The sequence below is a fragment of the Colossoma macropomum genome, unplaced genomic scaffold (assembly GCF_904425465.1).
Source record: "Colossoma macropomum unplaced genomic scaffold, Colossoma_macropomum, whole genome shotgun sequence".
Taxonomy (NCBI): Eukaryota; Metazoa; Chordata; class Actinopteri; order Characiformes; family Serrasalmidae; genus Colossoma; species Colossoma macropomum.
The window spans coordinates 1,856,671-1,884,044 of NW_023495267.1; the positions used below are offsets into that span (position 1 = coordinate 1,856,671).

The 27,374-nt window shown below is 40.0% G+C and overlaps 1 protein-coding gene across 2 annotated transcripts in view; it reads left to right on the forward strand.

Annotated features, from left to right (window-relative positions):
• Nucleotides 1-420: 420 nt before the first annotated feature.
• The window catches only part of sema4ba (sema domain, immunoglobulin domain (Ig), transmembrane domain (TM) and short cytoplasmic domain, (semaphorin) 4Ba), a 92,132-nt gene continuing 65,178 nt past the window's right edge, over nucleotides 421-27,374 (forward strand). The window contains exon 1 of one of the 2 annotated variants that reach the window (XM_036561760.1): nucleotides 421-544. The gene's annotated coding sequence lies outside the window, so the exon portion shown is untranslated. Of the gene's footprint in view, nucleotides 545-17,199; nucleotides 17,461-27,374 lie in introns of those variants that run through there. The other variant, XM_036561758.1, reaches the window with a different exon arrangement.

The following is a 27,374-nucleotide window of genomic DNA, read 5'->3' on the forward strand; positions in this document are numbered from 1 at the left end:
CACAGATATGAACCTGCATAGTTCAATGGGACAACACATCCAGCAGACTCCCATCTGCAGTAATTTTGCATTGCATTACTGTGCATCACAAAATCGCTTGATTGACATCCAAGGTGCTTTTCGATGTGCTTTTCGGTCAGCTGGAGCTGCAGCAGCAGCAGCATCAGCCCTGCGCTTCTCAGATGGAAGGTGTAAAAGGGGAGTGCCTCCTGCTCCCTCTCCCCAGCCCAACCTTCTTAGGAGCGCAGAGCAATGATGTAATGTTCCTGGCTGCCTCAGAATGAGCAACCCCCCCTCATTCTGCTTTTGCTACCTTCCTCTCTCTCTTGCGCTCTCTCTCTCTCTTTCTGTCCCTACCCCTCCCATCCCATGCTACTGCTGCTGCTGCTGCTGCTCATAGTGGCTGGCGTCTGTGCGAGCGCTGGGCTGTGCCGTGTTAGCCGCAGCCCTGGGCGTCTCTGGGGGATCCCTGCAGAGCTTGCTGTTCTCCTTCCTCTCTTTCGTGACGGAGCAGGAGGGACCCCGCTGTCCGTCATCCGCTAAGGTAATTGCTCTTGCACGAGACAAAAGACATGTGTTGCGGATCGCCAGAGAGAGGCAGGAATGGACTGAATGGACTGTTTTGGGGAGGCGTGGAGGAAAAGGGACAGGGCAGGAGTTAGGGTCTGGGGGTCCCGGTGCAAGGCTGAAAAGAATAGGGCTGCCTGGGAAAAGCACAAGGCACTGCTGTCACCATAGTGGCAGGTGCCATGGCAATTGATTGAATTCAGGTTCCCTGTGGCTGCCGCTATTCCTCTTTCTCTCTCTCTCTCTCTCTCTTTGCTCTCGCTCTCTTGCTCTCTCTCTCTCTCTCTCGCTTGCTTTCACTCACTCTCTCCCCCCCCTCTGCCTCTCTGGTGCGCTGTCTATAGCAAGGTGTTGGTTACCATGGTTAGCAAGGGATGGATTCCTATGCTGGCTCATAGCTGGTTCAGCAAGTCTCCTGAAAAGACCATGCTTCAAAAAAAGGTGATTCCCTGTTTGAGATGATTTGCTTGCCACTAAGAACTTCCCTTTCCTTTGCTGGATTGTTGAACAGATAAACTTGTAGCAAAGGTTTTGTGTGTCTATGACTTATATCCTTATTTACTCTTTCTTTTATTGCCTGTGATGTGATTTAGGCTGGTTGCTGAATGTGTAGATGTGTAGATTGATTTTCCTGCTTGATGGGTTTGGGGGTTGGCAGCTGGTGTGGATGCATGGACAATGCTCCTCAGTAAGGACAGGCTACCCCTTCATGCATGCGTTTTCTGTTTTTTCCCCTTCCATCTTTGCGTTGGTCAGTATTTGAGCTTCAAACCTTTGGTCCAGCTTTAACAGCTACATGCACAGTTTTAATTTGCAGTTCGTAATTGCTCCCACCTCTGCAGTCGCCATCATATTCTCTAATTTAATTCCAGTTCCTTAGACAGGAGGCATTGGTCTATATTTGTCAGCAGTAGTGTTCTGTAAAGTCTGTCATAATTTGTCTGTTGCAGTGTTAATATTTTATACGTCTGGCCTGCTGAATGTGTGGATGTGGTCATGACTAATTTATCTAGAGGATTCCCTCTTCTAGCAGGGGAGGAGAATGCCTGTACCCAGTGCAGCAATTTTTCAAAGTTAATCACCTCACATTAAATAAAAGTAATTATTAGACGTGGTTCATGTAAGCATGGACCCCTGTAGTTTGTGCAGTCTCTCAGGCAAGCTTATTTCTGACTTGTTCTTTTGTCATTTTAGAAAACTCTCTTGATAAATGCAAATTTCCTAACTAATGGCTCATGCCTGTAAATTAGCCTAGACGATTCACAGTGGAAAAGGAAACTGCTAGAGCTTTCAGGCTCGTGTTGTGGAGGATACATTTGTGAGGATCTTTGAAAGCTGCGGACCTTAGAGGAGTGTCTTGCTGTGATTGGTGGAGTGAAACCGTGTGGACTTGTCAGAGGTCAATTTATAGCATCCCAGTGGGGCGGAGGTTATGTTTACTCTGCTTGGATGTCTGTGGCTGGCTCCTGCAGTCGCTATGCTCTATGTATGTAGGTACCGCTGCTACTCTGTTCTATTATCTTAAACGCCAATAGATTGACTCTAAGGGAGTCTAAAGGAGGCAAACAAATCACAGTCTGTCTATATAAGATAAAGAGAGAGCTCTTGTCACTGTGACCTTCAGAAACATAACCCAATGGGCGAGATATGAAATGGTTGTGGACCCCAGGGCCCCAAAACATTTTCCTGCACAGTGCCATAAAGGCAGTTTTTTCAGGTTTTCTGCATCGATTCCCTCTCTGTCGGTCTTTGAGTTGGAATAATTAACCCTATTTTATGCCAAGGCAAAATAATGTATTTCTTCCATTTAATCATCTCTTTTCTTTTAATAACATTATTTCTTAGTGCTGTTACATTAATTTTGTAGACGTTTTATGTTACAAACTACCATTGTGAGTATATTATTATATTATCATTTATATAATCATATATATATATATTTGTGTGTGTGTGTGTGTGTGTGTTCCTAAAATGTGCATAGGAACATAGGATGGCTTTTTGTACAGTCATGATGCCGCAACAGTACACAGTGCCCCCCAGCATGTTCAACAAGCGCAGCTCAACGGCCACATGATATCACATCACCATACATGTTTAATAGTTCTGTTATGGTCACCAGTGGTGATGGTACGATTAGGCGTAGCATTTTTGGGTCACCCCACTTTTATCATTGGCCCACCCAAAATTATGCTCAAATTTATTATTAAATAAATAAACCAAAAACACAAATTGAATGCCAGATGTATGACATTCCATTTCATATGCCAAAATTCCAGTTTTAAAGTCAAAATCTCAGTTTAACCAGTTACTATAACTGTAAGGTGTTTGCTAAGTATTACTCTCTCCTGAGCCACCAAAACAATCTGACACCCAGTGAATACAGTAACTACAAATGGCTATCTAATGTGACACAATCATGTAAATATTCATGTTCGTCCAGTGTGCAAAGCAAGAGATACAAGTTTTTAGGGTTTTTTTTTGTGTTTTGGGTTGATTAGTGCTGGTGTCACCTACTGCAGTTTTTTTCCCTATTGCAGTGTTTAAACGATGCTTATTTAATATCTGTTTAAGTGCTAGGTATTTGCAAGTGCTGAATATTCACACAGTCTTCTCTTATTGTTACTCTGATAAAACAAATCAATAATTTACTCATAGCAATTCAAATTCCATTCTGAAGATGTGTGCACATGCTTAGAAACTACTGCACAGCATTATGCTACTTTTATATAGTGATAGAAAACACAGTGGCCCACAGAGGGGTTCAATTTCACATGCTGATCCGTTTTACTATGGCAAACTTGGACATGCTGATTTTAATGAGTTAGCTGAAATTCCCCTTAAATTCCAAGGCTTTAGAGTTTGGAATAGAAGCCTGGACCTGTGTGCTTCTGAGCATTTAAGGGGCTAAAGGAGCAAAGCCAAGGCCTCCAAATGTACTACCAGTGAAACATTAGGTAAGACAGGGATAAAGACTGAATAGAGCTTGTCAAATCTGTCTCATTTCTGTGTTCATGTATGTCCAGCCAACAGTTCCACCTCCCCCAATAATGCTGCTGCAGACTAAAACTACATTTCCCAGCATTCCCAGTATTTGAAACTTGAGCTGCACGTTAGAAATCGCCTGTTACACCTCCCCAGTAAATCTGTGTGACAGCAGGTGTTTTTCGACCTGTGGTGGTGTTCTTGAAGGACTTAAAATAGGGGCATTCAAGGGAGAGCCTTCCAATTAGAGTGCAGGAAGGCAGGCAGAACTGTCCCCGGGGAACGCTACAGTAGGATCCTGTGTCCCCCAACACAGAGCAAGGTCAGGAGAAGACAGTATGCAGAGTCTCGTCTGCATGGAGCTACTGCTGACAAGGCTAGCTTTATAACATCTGTCTCGTGTCCCTGATTGTGATTGTTGTAAACAAGCCCCCATCACAAACACACACACATACAAACACAACCCTAAGCTTAAACTTAGCAACCAACAAGGTTTTTTTTTTTTCTTTCAGTTTTAAATAATGAAGCATAGACTTTTTTCATTTTTATTTTGGTCTTATTTTATTTTTTACCTAGTTTTCTCCCCAGTTTAATCACGGCCAATTAGACCTGCTAGTTACGTCTCCCCCTACTACCAACCCAGGAAGGTGAAGGCTAGCATGTGCTTCCTCTGAGGCACATGAAGCCAGCCGCCACATCCTTTAAACCAAGCTAGGGATGTACTCTTCCAGCACTTAGTTAACCATTCAGGGTTAGTATTCATATACTGAAATCAGTATTCAGGCACTTGTTCCATTTCAGCACAGGAAGGCGAAAGTGTATAGACTAACAAGTGAAACACCACTTTTATGTTTTAACGGGTCTGTAAAATGTTACGATATAGCTTGTATTTGCGAGTAAGTATGTATATTACACTTTGCTACTCAGAAACATGAGTGCCTGAACGTGTTGCCAAGGGCGCATTGATAAGGATGAGATTGAGAAGGCGGATTTTATAGCTAACAAGGTTAACTATTCTAGCTGAAGGAAATTACGTCCGGAAACATTAGAAATATATTTCGCTGACAAGCTAATATGTTGGCACATAATCCACACAAAATTACTCATGTAGAAGACAATTAGTTTTGGCCATGTTTTTGTGTTTTGCTAGGGAACAAACTTGCAATCTGCTGACCATGGGGCTAATTGGGAGCTCAAAGTGAGGATATTTTTGCCCTCAAAATGTATGAAAGCAAGCATATACTCACACATACACTAGAAAATAGGAAAAAAAGTCCAAAAATAAAATAAAATAGGCCAGAAAGTCCTCACTCCATACAGTCTTAGAAGTTAGTTGCAGTTCTAAAGTTCTAACCTGACCTATCTGCTCTAGCTAACCAAGGTCTTCAGGAATAGCAGAAGAGTGTGTAACTCTGCAGGAGAGAGGATTTCTGATTTGCGTTATGTTGAAACAGGATAGAGGATGTTCCCTTCTTTTTTCTTTTCTTTTTTTTTTTTACTATTTGTTTGTTCTGAAAAAATATCAAGTGTCAAGAATAAAGGGATGGAGGAATTTCCCCTGTTGCAAATGTGTTCTACTCAGATATGCAGTATAATGAAGAGAATGAGAGAAGCACTTCAAAACCTCAGATTTTCCCAGGCACTGATCCTTGTTTCTGGCATCGCATCTCTTGTGATTCAGTTATTGTGTCAGAGTTGTGAAAGGAACAGTATGGTAAGATACTGAAATGCATCAAAGTCCTTTTCTTATTTGTATTTGGGTTTTGCAGGTAGTATTAAGAACAGGTATTGACTTAGTGCATAATTTTTTTAGCCATGGGTTATGGCCTGTCCAGGTCTATTCCCAGCCGGGTTGAAATAAAACAGATGCTCCTTTTACAAGCTCAGCAGCACTGGAAGAAAAAAAATGCCCGGCTACGCTTTTTTTCCAAGAGATGTCCCAGTAATTGAAGCCTCCTTTTCGGTGGGGGAGGGATTTTTTTTTTGTCACGGACTAGCGTCAGAGGAGCTGAGACGACAAAGAAGAAAGGAAGCAGTTAGTCATTTTAGTTTCATTAGTCAGAGTTAATTAGTGTTTTATTGGATGGCCCCCAGAGGCCTGTCTTGAATGAGCGAATGAGGGACTTCCGTTTGCTCTGGTAGCTACTGACTGCATGCTACTGACTGACTAATTTTTTTTTTATTTTTTATTTTTTCACTTGTTTGGGAAAAACTGGGTTCCCTGCAGCAGGACTTTTGGATTTATTGCTCAATGAACACTAGCAGGAAACAACAAAACTTCTCATGTGTGGCAAAGTAACTTTGATTTAATCACAAATGATCAGGAGATTTATTTTTCTGAATAAACATTTTGTGCAGTACTGTGCAAAAGTCAGAGACCACTCTTCATTTAGTTAGTACAAGTTATTTATTTTTATTTATTTGTCAGGAAAAAAAGCAGAAAACATATTTTGACTTTAGAAATTTTTTTTCAATATTTAATATGTTCACCCTTTTCCTTTGTTACAGTTTTCATTCTTTTTGAGAAACTTTCCTTTAGTTCTTCAAAGAAATCTGCAGGGATATTTTTCCCACATCTTAAAAGTTCAATCTTAGAAGTTGGTTGCATTTTCTGCTTCTCACAATCCAAATAATCCCAAACACATTCAGTTGAGTTTGGACTCTGGGGTGGTCAGTCCATTGTTTTGAAAATAGTAGCTTCTTTGTTTGATTTGCACATTTTCTTCTTTTCTTGTCTATTTCCTTTTCTCAGTAATGGCTTTGATAGCTATACATTATTTCAGATCCATAGCATTGAGTTCTCGCAGCAGAAGGATGAACCTTTTTTTCACATCTGAAGCAAGAGTGGAGCTTGATTTTCACCTCTCTCTCAAAGATGAAAGCTTTAATTGCTGTTTATCTGATCGTAACACTTTTGGTGGTTTACCTGGTTTTGCAAGGTTGTTAGGAGTCCCATTTTCTCTGTGTATTTTATTTGGTTTTGGAAACTTCTGTTTTCTTCACTTTGACTTTCTCCTTCCTTATTAAAATTTTAGTACATGCATTTAATGGCCATTTTATCTGGAAATTAAATAATGAAAGGTGGTCTCTGACTTTTGCACAGTACTGTACAAGTCATTTTGTTCATTTGAACTCTTTATAGCTACAAGGAGGGGTGGCTATCAGCAAAAATCTGTAGTATCATGTAGATGATCAAGAAACAAGGAAGACTGAACCCGACACCGGTATTGTCTGCTTAATTATTTTTACCCTCTGTGTCAGCAGAGGGGTGTGGGAGGTGGGCAGACGACAAATGATCCGGCACATGCCGTCAGGGGGATTGCCATAGCGCAGACATGAAAGGAAGCTGCAGTCTCTTTGATATGGACATGGGAAGCCACCTGAGGAGCAAGTCATGCTCTCGTCTGCACTCTGGGCGCCAACTGCATGCTAAACACAGCACATTCATTCTGTACCTAAAACTACAAAGCAGTTTGCAAGTACAGTGGATTGTGCCAAATGTTTTGGCTCTGTACTCCAGCACACTGATTAGAAATGAAGGAATGACTATGAGTTTAACATGCAGAATGTCTGCTTTAATTTAAGGGTATTTACATGTATATTGAATGAACCATAAAGGAATTACAGTACAACAGGGTTAACAGATTAGAACCATTTTCAGTTAATGACTGCATGAAGCCTGTGACCCATAGACATCTTCAGATGCTAGGGTCGTTCCCCGGTGGACCTAAACCAGATCTGTAATGGATTATCATTTCCTGCCATTTTCAGTTCCTGTTTGTTTCAGGGAAATTTTGCCTTCAGCAAGTGAAATGCAGTGGGGTTCAGGTAGGACAACTGATCTTGGTCAGTCAAGGACACTTTTTGACCCTGAAAAACCCCATAGATGCTTTAGCAGTGCACTTCAGAATTCATTTCATTTCACTGTCCACCTGACCACAGGGGAAAAAGGATATATATTAACGGGGAATATCATGTTTCACCTCCCACAAATCCCCCTTATATTGAGCAAAAACTAGTCATAGACCTTCCCTTATAGCATGTTTCAGTCAGAAGTGCATCATGGTACAGAAGGAATACGCGTTATGATTTCTGATTCATGTTGACTTTAAACACTGCTGTGGTCTTATATTGTTTGTGGCTGCTAAGCTCACGCGAACATACTTGGTTCTTAACAGTTTACTGAACAGTTATTTTTGATACAGACCCAGATTAAGGCTAAGCCTTAACAACAAAGAGTTTCCAATGCTGATTCACCGTTGGCACTGCAATTTAGTTCAAGACTAGGCTTAATCCATGTCTCTTGATTGACTTATTCTGATTTTTCAGCTTCATGATGGCCTGCGTTAGTGACATTGACACTTTCTCATGCTGAGCAATGGACTCTAGATGCGTATATCACGTGAAATCGACTCTAGCCCTTTTGTTAGCTCACTTCTGCATAAGCTAATGATGCAACAGGACACAGCTGGCCAAGAAACAGCTGTGTACTCTAATGTCTCATAATGGTTAGTCCCCTGAACGTATTTGTAGAACAGTGTTTTTTATATGGTAGTGCAGATGGAAATACCCCGTAACCTCAGAGCCAGAGTACAGAGCCAAACAACCTTAAACGGTTGAGTATGGCTTTGGCTTTGGGCATGGACAAAGTTTTTGATGACTCTCAGTGATCATTATACTTAGAAAGACACTCAAGACATTACACACTATACCCTTAATGTCATATGTGCTCCATTCCTTCCTGAAGAAGTGAAATAAAACAGTCCAGTGTATTTGAGGAAAGTCTTTGCACTCATCTGATTGGGTTGACTTTGAATTGTGAATGAATCTGCATATTTGTGCTGCAGACAAACAGGACTTGCTAATGAATTGCAATAGCAAATGCTGAGTCTTTCCACAACTAATTGCCCTTCCTGAGCTTGAGACTTGACAAGTTTTTGCAGACCTGAGCTGAATTTCAACAATGTTTGCTCTCCAAAAAAAAAAAGCTCCCTACTTGAAAAGCAAATACCCGTTCTCTAGCAAAGAAGAACGAATTGCAGTGACAGAAACATTTAATTCTGTGTTTGGGAGACCAAAGAACAACTTGTGGCTGGACTACAGAAATAACTTGGCTTTAACATCAGCACAATAACTGTGTGCCAGGAGCTTCATGGAATGGGTTTCCATGGCTGAACAGCTTCATGCAAGCCTTACAACACCAACCACAATGGCAAGCGTCGGATGGAGTGGTGTAAAGCACACTGCCACTGGACTCTGGAGTGGTGAAAACGTATTCTGTGGTGTGAAGAATCACGCTTTTCTATCTGGCAGTCTGATGCACGTGTCTGGGTTTAGCGAATGCCAAGAGAACGTTACCTGCCTAACTGCACTGGTTTTGGTGGAGGAAGGATAATGTTATGGGGTAGTTTTTCAGGGGTTGGCCTAGGACCCTTAGTTTCAGTAAAGGGAAACCTTAATGTTTGAGCATACCAAGACATTTCGGACAATGGTATGCTTCCAACTTTGTGGGAGCAGTTTGGTGAAGACCCTTTTCTGTTCCAGCATGACCGTGCCCCAGTGTACAAAGCATTAAGGCATGGCTGGGTGAGTTTGGTGTGGATGAACTTGACTGATCCGCACAGAGCCCTGACCTCAACCCTGTCGAACAACTTTGGGATGAACTAGAACGGAGATTGCGAGCCAGGCCCTCTTGTCAAACATCAGTGTCTGACCTCTCTTCTGGATAAATGGGCAAAAATTCCCACAGGCACACTCCAAAATCTGTAGAAAGCTTCCCAGAAGAGTGGAAGTTGTTATAGCTGCAAATGGGGGAACAACTCCATATTAATACTTATGGATTTAGAATGGGATGTCAGAAAAGTTTCTGTAGACGTAATGTGTAGGTGTCCCAAAACTTTTGTCCTTGTAGTGTAGCGGGTGGATAACGTTCTTGATAAATCACAGCCTTATGACAGGTATAAAGAGATTCTAGGGTACATTAATATATATTCTTAAGAGCATTTCTAAGAAGTGGAATGGACAAGGTGAAATTAATAAGAATGAACTTGTACTTAGTACTTAGTACAAATTCATCAAGAATGCTAAGATCTTTACCTTTAAGAGACTCTCCAGCCAAAATAGGAAAAAAATAAACCATCGTTACGTCTGCTGCGAACAAGCCTACTTTCCTCCTACCGCAGTGGCGCATTAGTCTGCAGAGCAAGATTTTTCAATTTAAAGACTAGGACAACCCCTTTCCTGAAGATGCTGGACCTTTTAGAGCCATACTGCTAAGAAGCCAAATTTCTTCACAACTGCATAACTACGGTAACTGTTCAACTTATTATTACAATTGAGAGCATGAATTACTTAAAAGACAGACATGCCTTGTCAGATGAGGAGGACAAGCTAAAAGCTGAAATTAGCATGGTAGCTTCTGGGCTATCTAAATACCTTACCTCAGTTTGGCTCTTGGTTCAGCTACCCTGGCCGAAAGGGTGAAAAACTTGTGTGGCTCCAGCTGAAATGGTAAAAAAAAATGGTGTTCATTTGGTGCTGAGTAGAATCATGGTTTTCTTCAACATTTTAAAAGGTATACTAATGCTGGCTTGGTTGTATAAGTCTATAGCTCAGTGGCTAGGCTAACAATCAGAACTGGTTGACACCACAGGGATTTATAATGATGTATATGTGTAACACATGCTGGCTGCTGTAGTGAAAGAACATTGATGAACCAAAACATGAAAACGATACACATCATGAATTCTGTCAAACCAATGAGGCTGAGGAGTATAATGCTGCGCAACAGACTACTGCTCTACATGACAAACAATAACATATTAAGCCATAGTTTTAGCCAGAATGCCGTATCAGTATATGTCAAGGCAAAGAAAATAACACACTTGCTTATATCTATAAGCAATGTCCTTTTGACTCAGAAAGAATTTGATTCACAGAAAAGTACAGCCTCCTGTAATCTTGCTTATACATAGATCTTACAGTTCCGTTTAATTCAGTTGTTTATTAATGTAGTGCTTTTTACAACAGTTTTTTTTCTATCAATACTTTGGGCGAGCCTTTACTATTTACTGTTATTGTTAGCCTTTACTGTCTTGTTTTGAGTGTTGTAATGTATGTTTCTACTGACACACTGGGACTTTTTGTTTTAGTCATGTTGACACAGGAGTGTAGAGATGTTATTTTTCAAGGACAGAAGAGGGAGGTGCCCTTATCTAGTTTATTAATTGGGAGAATATTTATGCAGATGATGTGGAGAACTTCATCTGCATAAATATGAAGGCGAAGTCTCAGAAGTTGCTAATGCTGTGATTTGTGCCAGGTAGATGCAGGCTGATGGCAAGACTTAGTGAGAGCCTGGAGATGAGTCACTTAGATTAAAGCAAACCTAAGAAGATGACTTTCCACTCTCCAATCAGACAGAATATAATCTGCTCCCCTGGATATGTGCTCATCAAAGTGCCACAGAAGCAGATTAATGCCACTATTTATGGAACCGACTCAGTCTGTTTACATATAGCACATGAAAGCTCACCTCCATTGGAAAGAACATGAGCAATGTCACCCCACAAACAGTACTTGTTACAGTTTGGTATTCTACAATGCTGAGCACAAAGCACCAGGACAGGATACTCAGAATCAAGTTTTTGCACTGATCTAGTTTTTCCACACACAAATCTTAACTGTAACCATTATTAAGAGAAATTAAAAGTTGCAGCTTCACAAAGAATGTGAGACTATGCTTGTCTACAGCTGATATGGCATAGTCAATGAAGTCTTCACTCAGATACCCCATGACTGCTTGGTTTTCATTCTGTATGTTCGCTAGTAGGGCTTCACAGTATATAGATTGTTAAATGTTATTACTTTTGCAATAGTAACACCACCAAGCCTTACAATTTGTAAAAAAAAACCCCTCAAAAAATCACATAATTATAGGCTGTGAGCATTCTGCCCAGCTCTCGTGTGTCCCAGATGAGTTTCTGTGGGTGTTTTAATGAAATAAAAAATTCAGGTCATCCAAGAAATGTAAATTAATATGGCAAAAATAATGCAGACCAGCATATAAAGTGGCATATTATATATAATATGAAAATAATATGTTATTGGTCACATTATGTTGTATTGTATTGTGCAGAATTGTGTCTGTTTTTCGTCCATCAGTGTTCTCTCGCTACAGTAGCCAGCACGCATCACACAAATACATCAAATAACCACTGGGATCCCAATGGTGATAAACAAATGCACTCATGCACAGGTTAATAATTACAGATGTGATATTCAGCTTCCAAGCAGTAATGTTAGCAATCTGGCTTCTGCATTAGTCAGCTAGCAGGAGGGAAATCTTTTCAATTCAATTCACTTTAATAGAATTAATTTCAAGTCATGATTTTTATATACATATATATGAGAAATTTGAGAGAGAGAGAAAGAGAGAGAGGGATAGAGAGATTTTTACAACAGCCATTGTCAGCTGCTTTAAAGAGAATCCAGGTCCAAACCCCCAAATAAGCAAGCCGAGGGCAACAGTGGCAAGGAAAAACTCACTTAGAGCAGGAGGAAGCTTGAGAGAAACCAAGACTCGAAAGAAAAAGTAAATACTGTTAGAAGCCTGTCAGAGTAACAAATGAGAATTTAGATCTATAAAAAACAGTGATTGCTGTTAGAAGCATATCATAGTAAAACTGAGAATTAGATGCACAAAAACCAATGACTGCTGTTAGCAGCCCATCATGGCGAGATGTTAGTAAGAACATGTGAAAAGCTCAGTATAGTGTGAGGCAGATGAACAATGTCTAAGACTGAATAGTTCTAGTTTTAGAGTCTGTGCAGGCACCAGTATCATAAACCGTGTGAGTGATCAGTAAAGTGTTTGGTTTATCTTTCTGTTAATAAAGAGTAGAACATTTTAACTATGGCCTGATTGCAATGCTTGTTCTAATCTATAGGGGTCAGTATTGGCATTTTGCCTAATGTATTACTATTGAATCATAATATTCTACTTATTGACTGCCAGACTGATTTCCATTGAGAGTTCAGTTTACCATTGTGTATTTTTCCTATTCAAACCATTGTGTTCATGCATCGCTTTTTTTTTTCAGAAAAGCCCCTCCTTAGTCAATTAGAACCTCCAAAAAAGCAATTGACAATAATCTGAGCAGCTCTAATCCACGTTTCAATTTAAGGGATTACACGCCCCCTATAGTGCAATTTAGAGAGCGAGAAACTTTTGAGCCAGTGCTTCCGTTGGCCGTGTACTTGTGGGGCCCCTAGGAGTTTATCCCCATTCAGATGACAGATTGACCAGGGGGGGGTGGTGGTGCCACCGCTAAAAGCTGTCTATAAAATGTTCATGCCAAATCAGTCCAAGAGTTTCAAAAAAAAGAAAAAAGAGTTCCAGGATTTTTCAAAAAAAGTCACTAGTTGGTTTGAGTGAACAGCGAGGATTGTGTTCCATTGTGTTCTAATTGAGAGGAATCTTTCAGAGGTCAGAGCCCAGTGTGTCCTGAGGGGGGTGTTGCTCTGCAGAATCTGGCCAGCAGAGTGCTGAGATTTGTAATGAGACAAGCCAGCTACCCTGTTTGCCCATTGTGCCGCGTAACAGCATGAGACACGCACCAGAGAACTGCTGTCTGCTGTTTGCTTGCTTGGCTCATGTGTGATATAAACAGTCTTATCCCTCCATGCTGTCATTTTTTAGCAGTGCTGATAATTAATTTGTAGAAATTGACCCATCAGCTGCTCCTGCAGCGTTTAGACAAATAGAGAATGTCTTGGATTCATTATGCTCCCAGAAAGGAAACTAGATTTCAATATAGCTTCATTTGTGTAGCTGTTTTTAGTAAAGGGGGATTTTTTTTCTCTAAATGCAGAATTTTCTTTCTCTCTTTGGGAGGTACTGACTGTAAGTTGGATTGAAATAGAGAAGAACTCTTGACAGATGGCAGATGTTCAAACCAGTGCACTGGTGAGCATCAGTACAACTATTTTGAGTAAGCCAGTTGCTGATATTTGTAGCTTGAAGGTCCCATATTCTACAATTTTTTGGTATTTAATTTTTAATAAATTTTGTGTGCTTTTATGTACCTAAAACATATCATATGAAAATGAATCATAATTCATTTTTACATTACCATTTTCCAACCTCTATCTTTTAGATTTAAACATTCTAGATTAAAAGAATAAAATGCAAAATTATTTTTCACAACATCACAAAAACAATTCAAAACAGGCTCTTTTTTCAGCCTAATTACCAAATGGACTGTATGGACTGGGGAGTGAATGGTGTTTTAAAACCTTTTAAACTTTAGCACTGTTTGGATACTACGTCAAACTATTTTCTTTAAAAATGTTAGGAAAATTCAGTTTTATATGATATGGGCCCTTCAGTAAAGTCCAGCTAGTTGACCTCAGTGTTATAACAGGTAGTTAAGTTTTATGGCTTTTATTTAATGAACTGCTGGGAAGAGGAAATGCAGAAGCTTATCGTCAGGGGTGTGTTAACTGAACCCTGCACTTATCACAAGAGGACACTATTCCACTTGGAATCTACTGCATTTGCTATTTGAAAAATAACAAAGTTGACACTTTGACCTGTGGCATTTCCAGTAAAATAGCATTTGACTCAAATTCAAATGCCCAATTACGCAATTGAGCTTTTTATTTGGCTTTGCTTAGCATGAGCTTATTGCCTATAGTGAGGTGAAAAATGAGTGGATCATCAAGATTACTCTTGGAAGCACATTTCAAGATGATCATGCTGAACTTTTGTGCACAAAGAACGGGATCCAGCTCTGTGGTGACTGGAGCTATTACGTAGATTAGAGTTGCATAACTACTGTCATTTAAATCATTGTTACTAACTGTTTATTTCTCAACATCTGAAACCTCAGTTTACCACCATGATTGCACATTCTCTTTAAATTTCACATTCCCTCTAAATACTTCTGTCTGTTTTTCTTTTAAAAAAAATAGTATTTTGTGTGCCAGATATTTGATGTAAGTTACTTTGATCCAAGTCAGATCAATGAGTTTAGCTCACCAATAAGAGCCAACCCTTTCATCTGTCAGACGACTCTTGATTCAGTTGCATTGTCAGTTTCTTGTTCCCAAAATTAGCTAAGTTAGCAATTTTGTCTGTCTTTTATTTTGCAACAATAACTTAGTCTACTTTCTAGATGATCAACAAAAATTGCATTATCTTTGTTATTTAAAAATATTAAGTCAGATAAGAAGTTGTCACAAGATTAATTCTGAGAGGCAGAGATCAAGATAGGTAGATGGGCAAAAATCTGTGAAAAATCTAAAAAAAGAACTAACAAATCACACTTAAAAACATTGGTTAAGAGTGATGTGAAAACTGTTGAGAACAACAATAGAGAAAAACTAGCACAATAAGCAACAGGTTTGGGAATAATAAGGGGACAAATGTTCCAAGGTGATCCAAAAGGGGGTCAAGCTACAGCATCATAAGATCCACCCGTTTGTTGTTAAATTGGCTCTTCAGTGCGTGTCTGCCCCCAGTGTTCATCTAAAAGGTCCATCAAATTCAAAGCCATGTATGCCTGAATGGCTGGTTCCATAGAACAGGTTCCAGCATCTGGTGGTGTGCAAGCGAGACATTTGCTAAGTGACCCGACACTGCTGCCTGAGTCACATGATCAGGCAGCATCTCAGACTCGCCCTGATTTTTCAGCTATGGCCGGAGCGGAATTCCAAAGCCTGACACCCCCTAATACCCCCATTCCTTCTGCCTGCTTAGCATTGCTCCTCAGTACATAATTAGCCACACTATTTTCAGTGAAGGGATTCCCAACTGCAAGTGCTTCTCTCTTCCACTGACGCCTTCTTCCTCTCTCATTTGCCATGACAGTTCCTTTTGTCCGGGCGATTTGTTGCCCAGAACTTTCCGATCTCCTTGCACTCCATTGAAGCAGACTCCATTCAATTCAAATGTGACATCCTGGACGCTTTTCTCGTTTTTCGTTAGCCCATACAAAAATCTGGGTGAGCGCTGCCAGCAGGCAAGCGGGGTTTCAGGCATTCAAGTCCACTTCAGGTTCTGACGGAAAGTGGTCCTGCAGCTCAGAAAGCGATACGTCAGCCCTGAATTGCGTTTCCGATTTGCTGGAAGGTGCTTGTCACTCACCCAGGGCTAGCATTCGTTAATGGCGTTGCATTATGAGCCAAGTTCAAGCTGTGAGCACAGAGCGTTGGGACTATGTGATTTCAGCTGGATACAGAGAGGCCCTTTCAGCACGTGAAAGGCTGTCTTAGGCCTAATAGGAGGGCCTATGAAGGCTAGTTGGCTTTCACAAAGCAGCAAGAACCTCAGTGTCAAGGACCCAACTCTTGTTCTTGGCAGCTTTTTGGGTTTTTATACGAGAGCTATGGCTCTGGAACTATGAGTGGTGTCGCCTTATCAAGTGGACATTTAGATGGCTCATTTTTTTTCCTTTTGTTCCTTCACTGCTTTTTCTTTCCTGGAACTCAATTTCAGGAAAGTTCTCAAGTCGAGGTAACTGAATGTCCCTTTCTGACCTGATATTTAGCCTTATAATTTACAGACATTGACCATGATAACAAAAGCATGTGGAAGTTATTGCTAATTATTTATCTCTTTGTAGTAATTTTTCTCACAAGCCAGAAATTCTCAAAAATGCAGATTCTGAACTTTCAGTGAATAGCGTAATTGTATTCATAAGTGGATTTTTATAATGACTTGAAATGATATAATGATATAATGACTTTTGCATTAAGAAAAATGTGTACATTTTTGTCATTTCCTGACATTGAAATGAATAGAAAAAGTCAGAAGTGGAACTTCTCAATGTAATTCATTACTTAAATTAGAATTCAGCAGATTGTTCAAAGGTTCTGCCTAATTAAATTGTTGATAAATCACTGTGTGTTTTGATGTGAAATAGGTCTTTGTAGAGAAACTTATAGACTCAGATTTCTTTACAGTGGTAGAGACCAGGGGTTACGGTATCTACACTGCAAAAATAGTCATTATATTTACTGTCCAAAACCACCAGTGAACCTAAACGTGTCTTCTGAGTTTTTACATGTAATGTAAATAATGGTAAAATACGACAGGTGGCATATTTATACCCGTATAATGTAACAGCTTTCTGCAAGGTACCTTTTAGAGGGATTAAACACTTCAGACGTCTGGTTCCTATCACAACCACTGTGAACGATTCTGACTTGGTAAGATTTTCAAGACTGTCAAACCACTCTGAATAAATTTGTTTAAATCTTAACAATTTAATTATGCAAAAATGTGAATTCCTCTTTAGCTAACTACATTTGAATATAGTATCGAATTTACACTAGTAACTCTAGACTAACTCTAGAGTTACTCTAGACTAAACTCTAGAGTTTATTGTTCAAAATATAAAGATTCCTAATGATAAGTGTTGAAATACAGGTTGAGTCAGCTGAGCTGGTCTTGAGTCACCAATTGCTAAGACAAAAACCAAAAGCAAGTTGCGAAATCTAATTTGTTCTTCCGTTCTGTGTACCTAAACCACCAAGAGTAATAACACGCACCCCTTCTCTCCCTCCTTCTCTCCCTCCTTCTCTCCCCCCGCCTGCTGTCAGCAAGGGGTGGGCGGGGGCTGATGCAGATTACGGCAGAGGCAGTAATACACCAGCGTGTCAGATACACACTCTACTCTCCCTCTCACACACACAGCGATCGAGGAGCGGGAGCGGGAACTCTGCGTTCACCACGGAACACAGCTTTGTAAATGCTGGATAATACACTGGCAACTCATTGTGACCTTAAAGGAATTCATTACTCTGGTTTCTTCAGCAAAAAAGGATTTTTTTGTTTGTTTTCTCCTTCTGTCCCTCTTCTGCTGTGAAGGTTGTGCCGGAACACTGTGGAACGCTGCCTGGAAGAGAGTGAGTACTCAGAGCTGCTGCACATCTAGTGCTCTAGTGCTTCATTAACTGACAGCTGTTAATGATTGATCCTGGGCTGCAGGGTGTTTGCTTAATGTTTAAAAAAAGGTGAGGCGGGGGGGTTTACAATGCTGTCCCTCTCCTGTTACGACGTGCAGTGGAAGTGGCATAGCTCCGGCTGTGCAGAGTTTGTTATTACATCCCCCTTTAAGCCTGGGGGAGGGAGTGAAGTGGACAGGGGGAGGGGGCAGCTCTGACATGAGACAGCCCCTCCACAGCAAAACCTTATCTGCAAGGTGATAGGATCACAGGGCAGTGAGGTTGAGTAGCTTCTGTTTGAGTGAGCAAATTGTGTTTGTTTTCCATACATTTTCAGGACAGACTGTAGTAGGAAGAAAACTAGGGGTATTATTTCTTACTAAGGTTAAAAATACTTCAGGGTTTTTCAACCTAATCTCTGTGTGCTGCATCTTTAGTATACAGTTAATTTCCACAGACAGTAACTTTAATACAAACTCAGTAGTTCCTGTGCTTAGTAGAAAAACAGAAAATACGCTGACTCAAAACACATTTATAATAGAAGTCTATGGGCATTTGCTTCAGTACTTTAGAGGTGTTTATAGAGTGGGGTGCAAAAGTCTGAGAAAATGTGGGAATCTTTTTTTTTTCCATTTAAACCTGCAAAGAAGCAACAAAAAGTTTACAATTTTGAAACATTTTAACATGAGAAAAGTTAAATGAAGAAGAAATTGTTTAGAATTCTTCACTATTTCTAGGTCACAGCTGTAATTTAAGAAAATTTGTGAGACTGACCATGTTAAAGCCTTAACAAAAAGGTCAGATTTTGTTTTTAGTCTTATCCTCTCAACTGAAGAGTGTTCAGATGACTCTCAGGTAGATTTGTTCTGCTTTTCAGAGGGTTTTGCACCAACTTATGGAGTCCATGGCAGCTTGAGTGCACACCAAAAAAAGCAAAATCAAATACCAAGAAATTCTGAAATTCGTTAAAATTTCAAAGATTTCACTTTTCACCCACATTGTAATGTGGTTATTTTTAATTTGTACTTTGTAATTTAAAAAATTGTATTAAATAAGAAAAGAATGGTAAATAGAGCCCTGAAATTGTAGAAAAATAAACCTGTGTAGGGAAAGGTGGGGGTGGGTGGGGGTTGGGTGTCTGTAGTAGCGTAGTAGCTCAATATCTGATGTGAGAAAGTAGCAATTTAGCAGGGTGTGTTGGAGTTTACACTGGCTCGTCGATGGTAAAGAAGTGGTTTTACTGCCAGAGATGGAGCTGTCTTTTGCTTACTGAACTATCTCACACACACACACACACACACACACACGGCTCCCTCTCTGACTGGGTCCTGAGCCAGCAGACAGGAGCGAATGTGGCAGCCAGTGCACTCCACTTCACTCTAAACGCTGAGGAACTTTCCATGAACTCGTGAGGCCAGTGTGGCTTTCCAAACGAGGGGAAAGAACCAGGAGCTGAGAGAGGTTTTTGTCTTTAAACTGCTGTGATCTTGCTTTTCTTCACGCAGTCATGAAGTCTGCAGTCTGACTGTTGTCAGAGTGCAGAGGGTTAAGCCACCACAGGATGTCTCTATGTCTGTGTGTTGGTGGGATATGTAGACTGAGGTGGGGAGAGTAGACTAAACCCATACTGAAATAAAAATACTGTCACTTCAGTGAAATATTGAACTAAAAGTAGCCTAGCAAAGACCAACTAGTAATAAAAAAGTATCAGGTCAAAAATGCTGGAGTTGTATATAGAACTGCAGTAGAACTTCCTAATTTAAGCATCTGTCAGCTTAGAAACTGAAATTTGTAAGGTGCTGTTTTTCTCATTTAGGGATCATTTGGGTCTAAAATAAAATCCTAAAGGTTTTAACTAGGTATGCACTGATAAGGTCATGAATATGTCTGTTCCGATGCAGATACATAAACATACAGACTACCTCAACCTTTATTAGCATTACGGGGAAATATTTATTCTGTAGGCTTCCAAAAGTAGTAAAGTGAATGAAATGAAGACATTTTTGTGAAACAGTCCGGCAAAAATGCATCATAAAACAAGTCATACGTCATTAAACAATTAAATTGAAACATCTGTCTGATACTGATTACATTTCTTAGGCAGTTATCTACCGATACTGATATTATCCCAGTGTCATCATTGAGCCCTAGTTTTAACAGAATGAAATCATACACACAGAGAGAGGCAGTAACTCAATGTGAAAGGCTAAAATAGAGTTGAGTAAATATTAGATATTTCCTCAGAAGTATACTTGAACAGAAGTGCATGTATTATCAGGCTTGTGAACAGGTTTGTTTGTGATTCATCAGCAGAAAAAGAGTTCTTTTACTGCAAGGTCACCAAGTTTTCCCTAAGTTTGTGGGTTTGTCTTTCCAGTAAACAGGACATTTGAAGATCGCTGGAATGGATTTCTTTGGACAATATTTTTTTGTTGTTTTTTCCCCTCTCAGAACTTTACTCACAACTCATGACATTCATGAGTTTCAGTTTGCACATTAGCTTGGACCTGTGGGTTTCTCCTGGTACCTTTTCCTGGTAGTTTCTATTTAGACAGCTGTTCAGTGATGACTGTTCCAGTCAGTAGTAGTCTGTACCACATGCTAAAGTGGATGCTATTCTCATCACAAGATGAGGAAAACTTTCACAAGGATCAGAGGAACGGTGCTGAAAGGGGGGGCCAAGCATCTTCATTTGAAAAGAAGGTGAGAAGACAGAGAGAAAAAGAGGAGAGGTTAACACAGCAGGGGTGAGCATAGGAAGGTAAGCGGAAACAAGACCAGAGGGAGCGGGACAGAGAAAGAGAGCGTGCTGACAGCCTCATCCGTGTGTTTTCCTTGAGCTTGATCCGTAAAAACAACAGCTGGCAATAGCATTGTGGGTACAGGAGCCCCCACAATGCTCTGGCCTGTGTGAGGCTGTCAGAAAGGGTTTGGCTGGTTGGTAAAAGATGGTGCCTGTTCTGTCAATAGCATACGGCTGCGGCTGCAGCTGATCCCCATCATGCACAATATGCTCCCACCACTGCCACATGAGAGAATCTGTAGAGTCAAGAACAAACTTGTGCAACAGATAAAAGAGTGACGCTAATGTAAAACCGGCTAACGCTTAATAAGCTGCCCGCATCAGAGCTGCAACCGAAGCAGACCTTTCAGTGAGGTCACATTACTCAAGTAAAGAGAAATGAAACAAATCCACATTCACAAATATATCTTAGAAACATATTGGTACCCCTACAAAATTTGGGTGCATATTTGTCTTAAATTTTTTTTCTTCTGAGGTCCACTTATGATGTTTGTGTAGTTTTATGTACCAACAATAGTCATAATTCATTTTGACCACTGTCCAACATCTCTCTATCCCCTGGAATTCCACAGACTGTTTTTCTAACTGCACTTTTAGGACAAATATACAGTCTTACGCAATATACGGTCCAGGCGCCCCGTAAATTAGATGTTGTGTTGATTTTTCTAAGTGAAAATAAGTTCATGTCCTCTGCAGAGAACACACGTCTGCACATTTTAATTCACAGTTGCTGTTTATCTGCAAAATTTAACATGTTGGGAAAGTATTTAAAGGTGAAAGTTGTGGCGTGTTTTGTTTTTTTTTCCGATATGTAAAACTCAACAAATAAAGAGACATTGCGCACTAAAATTTGCAGAGAAATAATACATTTAAGTGTGCTCCCTGTAGAAGATATGTTCACATATTGTCACTTAGAAAACCAACAAAACATGTAATTTGACTGTATGTTAATTATCTCTGTTGTGCCTCGTTCAAAGTGTAGTCTGGTCTAGAACATTCCTTATAACTTCAACATGAGTAGGCGGGGCTAAACTGCTGCTGAAACGCTGGATATATGAAATTGTGTTTGTTTTCTTGACATCACAAAAACAATAGATTCAGAATGAGCTGTTTTTGCAGCGTTGTTGTATATATGGACTGGGGAAACTCTATAAACCAAATGTTTATATACTACATCAATGTATTTAAAAAAGAGGACCTTTGTATAATATAGGCTTTTTAATAAAAAACTAGCCGTAATCCATCTTTTTAAGCACAACTGATTTTAATAATTGAATATAAATGGAAAAATGTTTGAAAAAATTGAAAAATACAAAGCTAAATAGTGGATATATTGGCACAACAGCACTCATCCACCTTTGAAAGTTTATTTAAAAGAGTCCAGGTCTAAAGAAAGAGAGTAACATAGTAAATATGGAAGGCAGGATAGACATTTTGAAGCATGGACTCCTATATATGTTTGCATTACCAGCCTTTGCACATCAGTGGCTGTGGTACACAGTGGGCTTAGCTTTATCTCTGGTTAGCATCTTTACGCTGCGTGAATCTCCCTGGTTCCTGGCCTCTCTACCCACTGTTTCCCCTCCCGACCTCCATCTCCCCCAGGATGTTTTTCCAGCTTCACGTCTTTTAGTGTGCCTTCTATTTACCTGCCTTTCCTTGCATTGGCTATGACAGATATTAAAATCAGATCAGAAAATTAGGTCACTTTATCAGGGCTGGTCGTGAAGATCCAAGAATGTAAATAAGCCTCGGTCTTCCTGCTCCTTTGCTCCCTCAGGCAAGAGCTCTGACTTTGCTCTGTATTGCAACACCCTCTCATAGGATCAACACACTCTGTGGCGCTGAAGTTGTTAACTGCTGACAGCTGTGATTACTATCTGTCTCCAGTACGTGAGGCTGCCGTGACCACAACCTCCCAAGTCATGTTTGCTTTGTAAGTTTGCTGCACATACTGACATTGCACTGATCGGTGCTCTAGGCTAGATAAAGCATAGTGTTATTGACAAGGGCCTGTATTTATCAAGCATCTCAGAATAAAACACTGATATAAGATCGGCTCTTGTCAAATAATGAAATCTGTTCAGTGCTGTGTAAAAGTAGTCTTAGAGGGATCACATGTCTTGAGTTCTGCAAGGATGTCTGTAGACAAGAAATTTGAACTTGAACACTGCTAAAAAGCCATTTACACAAACTACAAAGATATATTGAAAATTCAAAATTTACTTAATTAGATTTCTTGAAAAAAAGTAATATCTAGTTCTTCTCACCACCCTAAATATCATATACAAATCAAACACTTTGTTTCTACACACAGTAATAAGATACAGCCGTATGAAAACCAACAAAACATGCAATTTGACTGTAGGGATTAGAACATTCATATGCACCTGTATAGGGAAAGTTGTATAAAGCAGGGAAATACTAATTTAAGTCTGTTTCTCTCATTCAGATGTCTTGCTGCTAATGTGATTAAGTGTGATTAAGCCATCATGAACAAAGTCTGCTTACGGAATGAGGCAACAGAAAATCAGAATTTTGCTTTCATCTTTTATTAACTTTACATCACAATTCACCATTTCGAGCAGCTCCTAAGCATTCTGGCAAAAACAGTTAATGACCCGTGAAAATTCAGTGAACCCTGTAAATTCAGTACTACAAATGCTTCTCCAAACAAGTGAAAAAGCCCTGATTTAATATAGCATTGAAACAAGTGAAACCGATAAGGATATTTGTTATTAAAGTAAACAAAGTAATCTTACACTCATAGTGCTTTGTAAGATGGATATTAAAAAGAATGAATTTGAAGTGTTTCAATTTGCAAAGGACATAAACCCCCTTTTGAAGTCCCACTTTGTTTTTTTTTTTGTTGTTGTTTTGTTTTGAGTATCCCTAAAGAAGGATGCCTATATTAATAGACAGAGTACACAGCAGTAACTTTATGAATTGAAGTGATATTGTATTATTAATGTAAAGGGCGTTACATTTGCATTCTCACTCTGATAAATATGACCCAACGACTTCAAAACAAAAAAGCTAGTAGCATCCAATCTTGGCGCTTTCCGCTAGTAGTACCGTAACTCATGATCATAGCTCAGGAGAAATAATGATGGGAATGAAGAGTCTAATAAGGAAACTTTGGGCGAGTCCGAGTGTTGGCCTTGGCTTTTGGAGTGCATGGGTCAGCCTCAGAGGCCTGAGGGGGTGGGGAAGGGGCAGGCTGTGTATGCTTAGTGCTGGGAATTTGGTAAACATGCGTCTTCTCTGGACGTCAGAGGCCTCCACTGTATTTCCCAGTCCGCTCTGCTCTTTCAGTGGCATGATGTGGGAACGATCTTTGCAGCTGGAATACAGCCAAAGCCCAGGAGCCCAGGACTGGCCTGCTTGTGTGTGAGAGCCTGTGGGACCCTGTGAGAGAGGGGGGAGGGGGTATTTGAAGAGTGCTGACATCAGAAGAGGCCTGAGGCTTTGACGTTATACACTCAGTTTCTTACTTAAGTTTGTACAAAGGGTTCTGAAGTCAATTATAAGTGATGAGTGGAAGAAAAAGAAATCTCATACATGGCACGTTCACAAGTTTCTCAAGTGTTTGTATGTCTATAGCCAGTTAGCATTAGGCTAGCATGTTAGCATGACAGATTGCATTTGCTGGCATGTTCTGTGTCTGTCACAATTTTAAGTCCTGTTTACTGATGTTTTTCTATTGATCTCAATGCAGATACCATTTTATTCACTGATCCTATTGAAACACTGGCCAACTGCGCTGTCTTTGTGCCATCTATGCCCCGATAATGTCAGTCAGTCTGTTACTTAGTCTCTTTATTTAGTCAGTTAGTCTGTCAGTCTGTTAGTTAGTCTGTCAGTCAGTTAGTCATTTAGTCTGTTGGTCAGCTAGTCAGCAAGTCTGTAGGTCAGTCAGTCAGTCTGTTACTCAGTCTGTTCAGTACATCAGTTAGTCAGTTGCTTAGCTACAAGACAGGTCCATGAGATCCTTGGCCTCTGAAAAATGAAACATGTAGCTTTTGTAAACAGCACTTTACAAAGCCTGAATCATTTTGTTACTGATGTTTTTTTTCTGGTTTTCCTACAAAGTTAGAACATTTTTGTTCTGAAAATGTCTAAAAACAAACACACACACCCATGCATGGCTCAATTTCACACCTGTTCTGCTTGCGTGTCCTTGAAACATGTTTTATCCTGATCTATTTTAAACAGACTATGGAACACCAGTGTCCATGACTCTTATACCACTGACAATGTAGCGCATGTGTGAAGGAGGCTCATGTAGTGTAAGCATGTGTTTGGATGTGTAGTATGCATACTTAGTGCTGATGAGCCAGCAAGGCTGATTAATGTCCTGAGGCTTAGCTGCAGCCCTGTCTCTCTCTCACACACACACACACACACACACACACACACACACACACACACCTGATATGTCAGAGCATTCCAGGTTGTGCCCTTTACTCCTCACATGGATCCGCTGACCCTGACATGCATTCCTCTTCACTGTCCATACCGTGATACACCATACACAACTGCTCTCTTCACGCTGCTGGCCCTTTTATTTTGCCCTTACCTTTGATCTAAGCCAGCAGGCCCAGGTTAAGTTTGATGGAGAGGATTGGTGATTTAGAGCATGTTTAAACCGTAACAGTGTGTGAGAAGAAAAACGTGCTTCAGTCATGTGACTGTGTGTTAGGAAAGTCTGCTGATAGCAGTGGGAGGAGGACAAGGCCAGAGAGGAAGACATGGGAGGTGCAACTTTGTGAATTGGGGAATTATATTTTTGTAGAGAGAGAATCCAGGGTGGATTTTGTCTTTCTATCTTTCTCTTTCTCGTCCCTATTTGTGCTTATATTAGAGCTACAGGCAGTAGTACTGATAAAATGTATAATTTTTTTCTCACATCCAGTTGTAAGACTCATCTGTGATTGAACTGAAGAAACTGGAGACTGATGCAGGTCAGAAGTGATTTCACATTTAAGCGCACTTTGAGCAGTGCTCTTGTTTGTTTGTTTGTTTGTTTGTTTGTTTAGGTTTTTTTTTCTGAGAATGAACAAAATCAGCCTTGTGCAGTTTACAGTTGTGTCTACATCTTAACTGTGCTTTTTGTGTAAGATTTGAAGATTTTTGAGTGGAAGCGTCATACCTATCCACCATCTAAAACATCTCATTAGAATTTTGCACTTTTGGCCAATGCTGTTCTCTGTCTGTGGATGTCAAGTTCACTTCTTCATTAAGCAAATACCACATTCAAATGGTGTCAGAACCTGGAAAAAACTGGACCACCTTGCTTTCTTTTTCTGCATGGATGGTGTATCTTTCAATGAGCACCCAAACAGAGTGAAGTTGTATTTACTAGTCAACCATCTGGTATGTACCGCCTTCTGGGGAGCACCCGAACACAGGATTAATCTCTGTTTCCTATGCTTATGCTAAGACACTCATATCTCTCCTTAACTCTAAATCTCCTCCCTTTTTGTAGATGTCATTAATCTCTCCAATCCTAAAGATATACCCTCTTCGTCTAATTATCTTACATCCAACGTCCTCACTGAACTTGCTCCTCCCATCCACATCTTTCTAGTTTACATCTGAACTTCGAGTTATTAAAACTTCAGGCTTCTTAACTTCTTAAGCCTCCTTTAGCTGCTGCCCCTAGCTCTGCAGGCCAACATGAATTTCTTTAATGGCAAAATCTACAAATATTCCTAATCTGTCCCCTCATCTCCTGATTACTCTGATTTTTAAATGTATTCTGTGACTCTTTACTTAGTTCAAAACTAAATCTCTCCACCTGCCAAATTGACCCTGTCCTCAGCCTGTCTTCTCAAGGCCTGCTCATCTACTATCTCTCACTCTGTCTTCCACATTAAAAAGTCCCTTGAGTGTAGTTTTACCTTTTAAATCTGTGGTGACCACACTACTTCCTGTGAAACCTGGCCTTGACCCTACTGAACATTTTAATTTAAACCCATTTCAAACCAACCACTTCTATCCAACAGGTGGAAAGAGTGGTTGCCTCTGAGCTACAAACTACCTTTCCATTAACAATCTCTTTTAAGTCTTTCCTGTCTGGTTTCAGTCCAAGCAGCACAGAAACAACTTGTATAGATGTCACTAATATTCTGTTCTTCTCTGCTGACTCTGGTCCCCTTAATTTTATCTGATAGACCTTCAATACAGTAAGCCCTGACATTCTTCTCTCTCTTCTGTTTTCTATTGTTATTTCTTGCTTGTATCTGTATGATGAAGTTCAGGCATCCATTGGTAAACATAACTCCTCTGCTGTCTCTGTCACTGAAGGTGTCCCTCAAGTATCACCTCTTGGTCCCCTCCACTTCATTATATACATTCTCCCCCTTGATCAGATAGTTTGGCAACATGATCTTAGCTTACACGTCTTAGACACTCAAATCTGCATCAGCACTAGACCTTGTCTGCTACCTCAAAAACTGTTTGTATAGGCTGCACCCATTAGTTTGACTGTTCTGCTTTGTTCTCTAACTGAGGACATACCTTTTCTCTCAACACTAGCACCTTTCTTCTTTCTTACCATTTTTAGCTTACCTTTTTGAGTGCGTGGCTCTGGATGTGACAAAGACACTGTATAAATAACATTATTACAATTACAGATGGTACCTATTCAATACCAGGTATCAGTACTGAGCCGAAATCAGCAGGATTTGATATCGGAGGGGAAAAAAGAATTAATCCAATTCAGCCCTAATCAAATTTAGCCTGAAATAGCATACACTCACATTATGTGATGTGATGTTGCTAGCTGTGTATTTCTTCCCACTGGGTAGATTTAGTCTTTAGTCTTGTAGCTGCACATCTAAATTGAAAGTACTTTAATTAAAAATAGCTTATTTTAAAGCTCCATAGTTTTTAGAGATTATGGGATTGGTATTGGTATCAGCCTTTTGAATCTTGAAATGCTTGTTTTTCTTGCAAGCCAAATGTCAATTTTATATTTCACGCAGATGGGGAAAAAGTGTAATAGATGATATTTTTTAGAAACAATTTCTCATTCAGGGTCCTTTAAATATGTAAAACTGTGTAAATG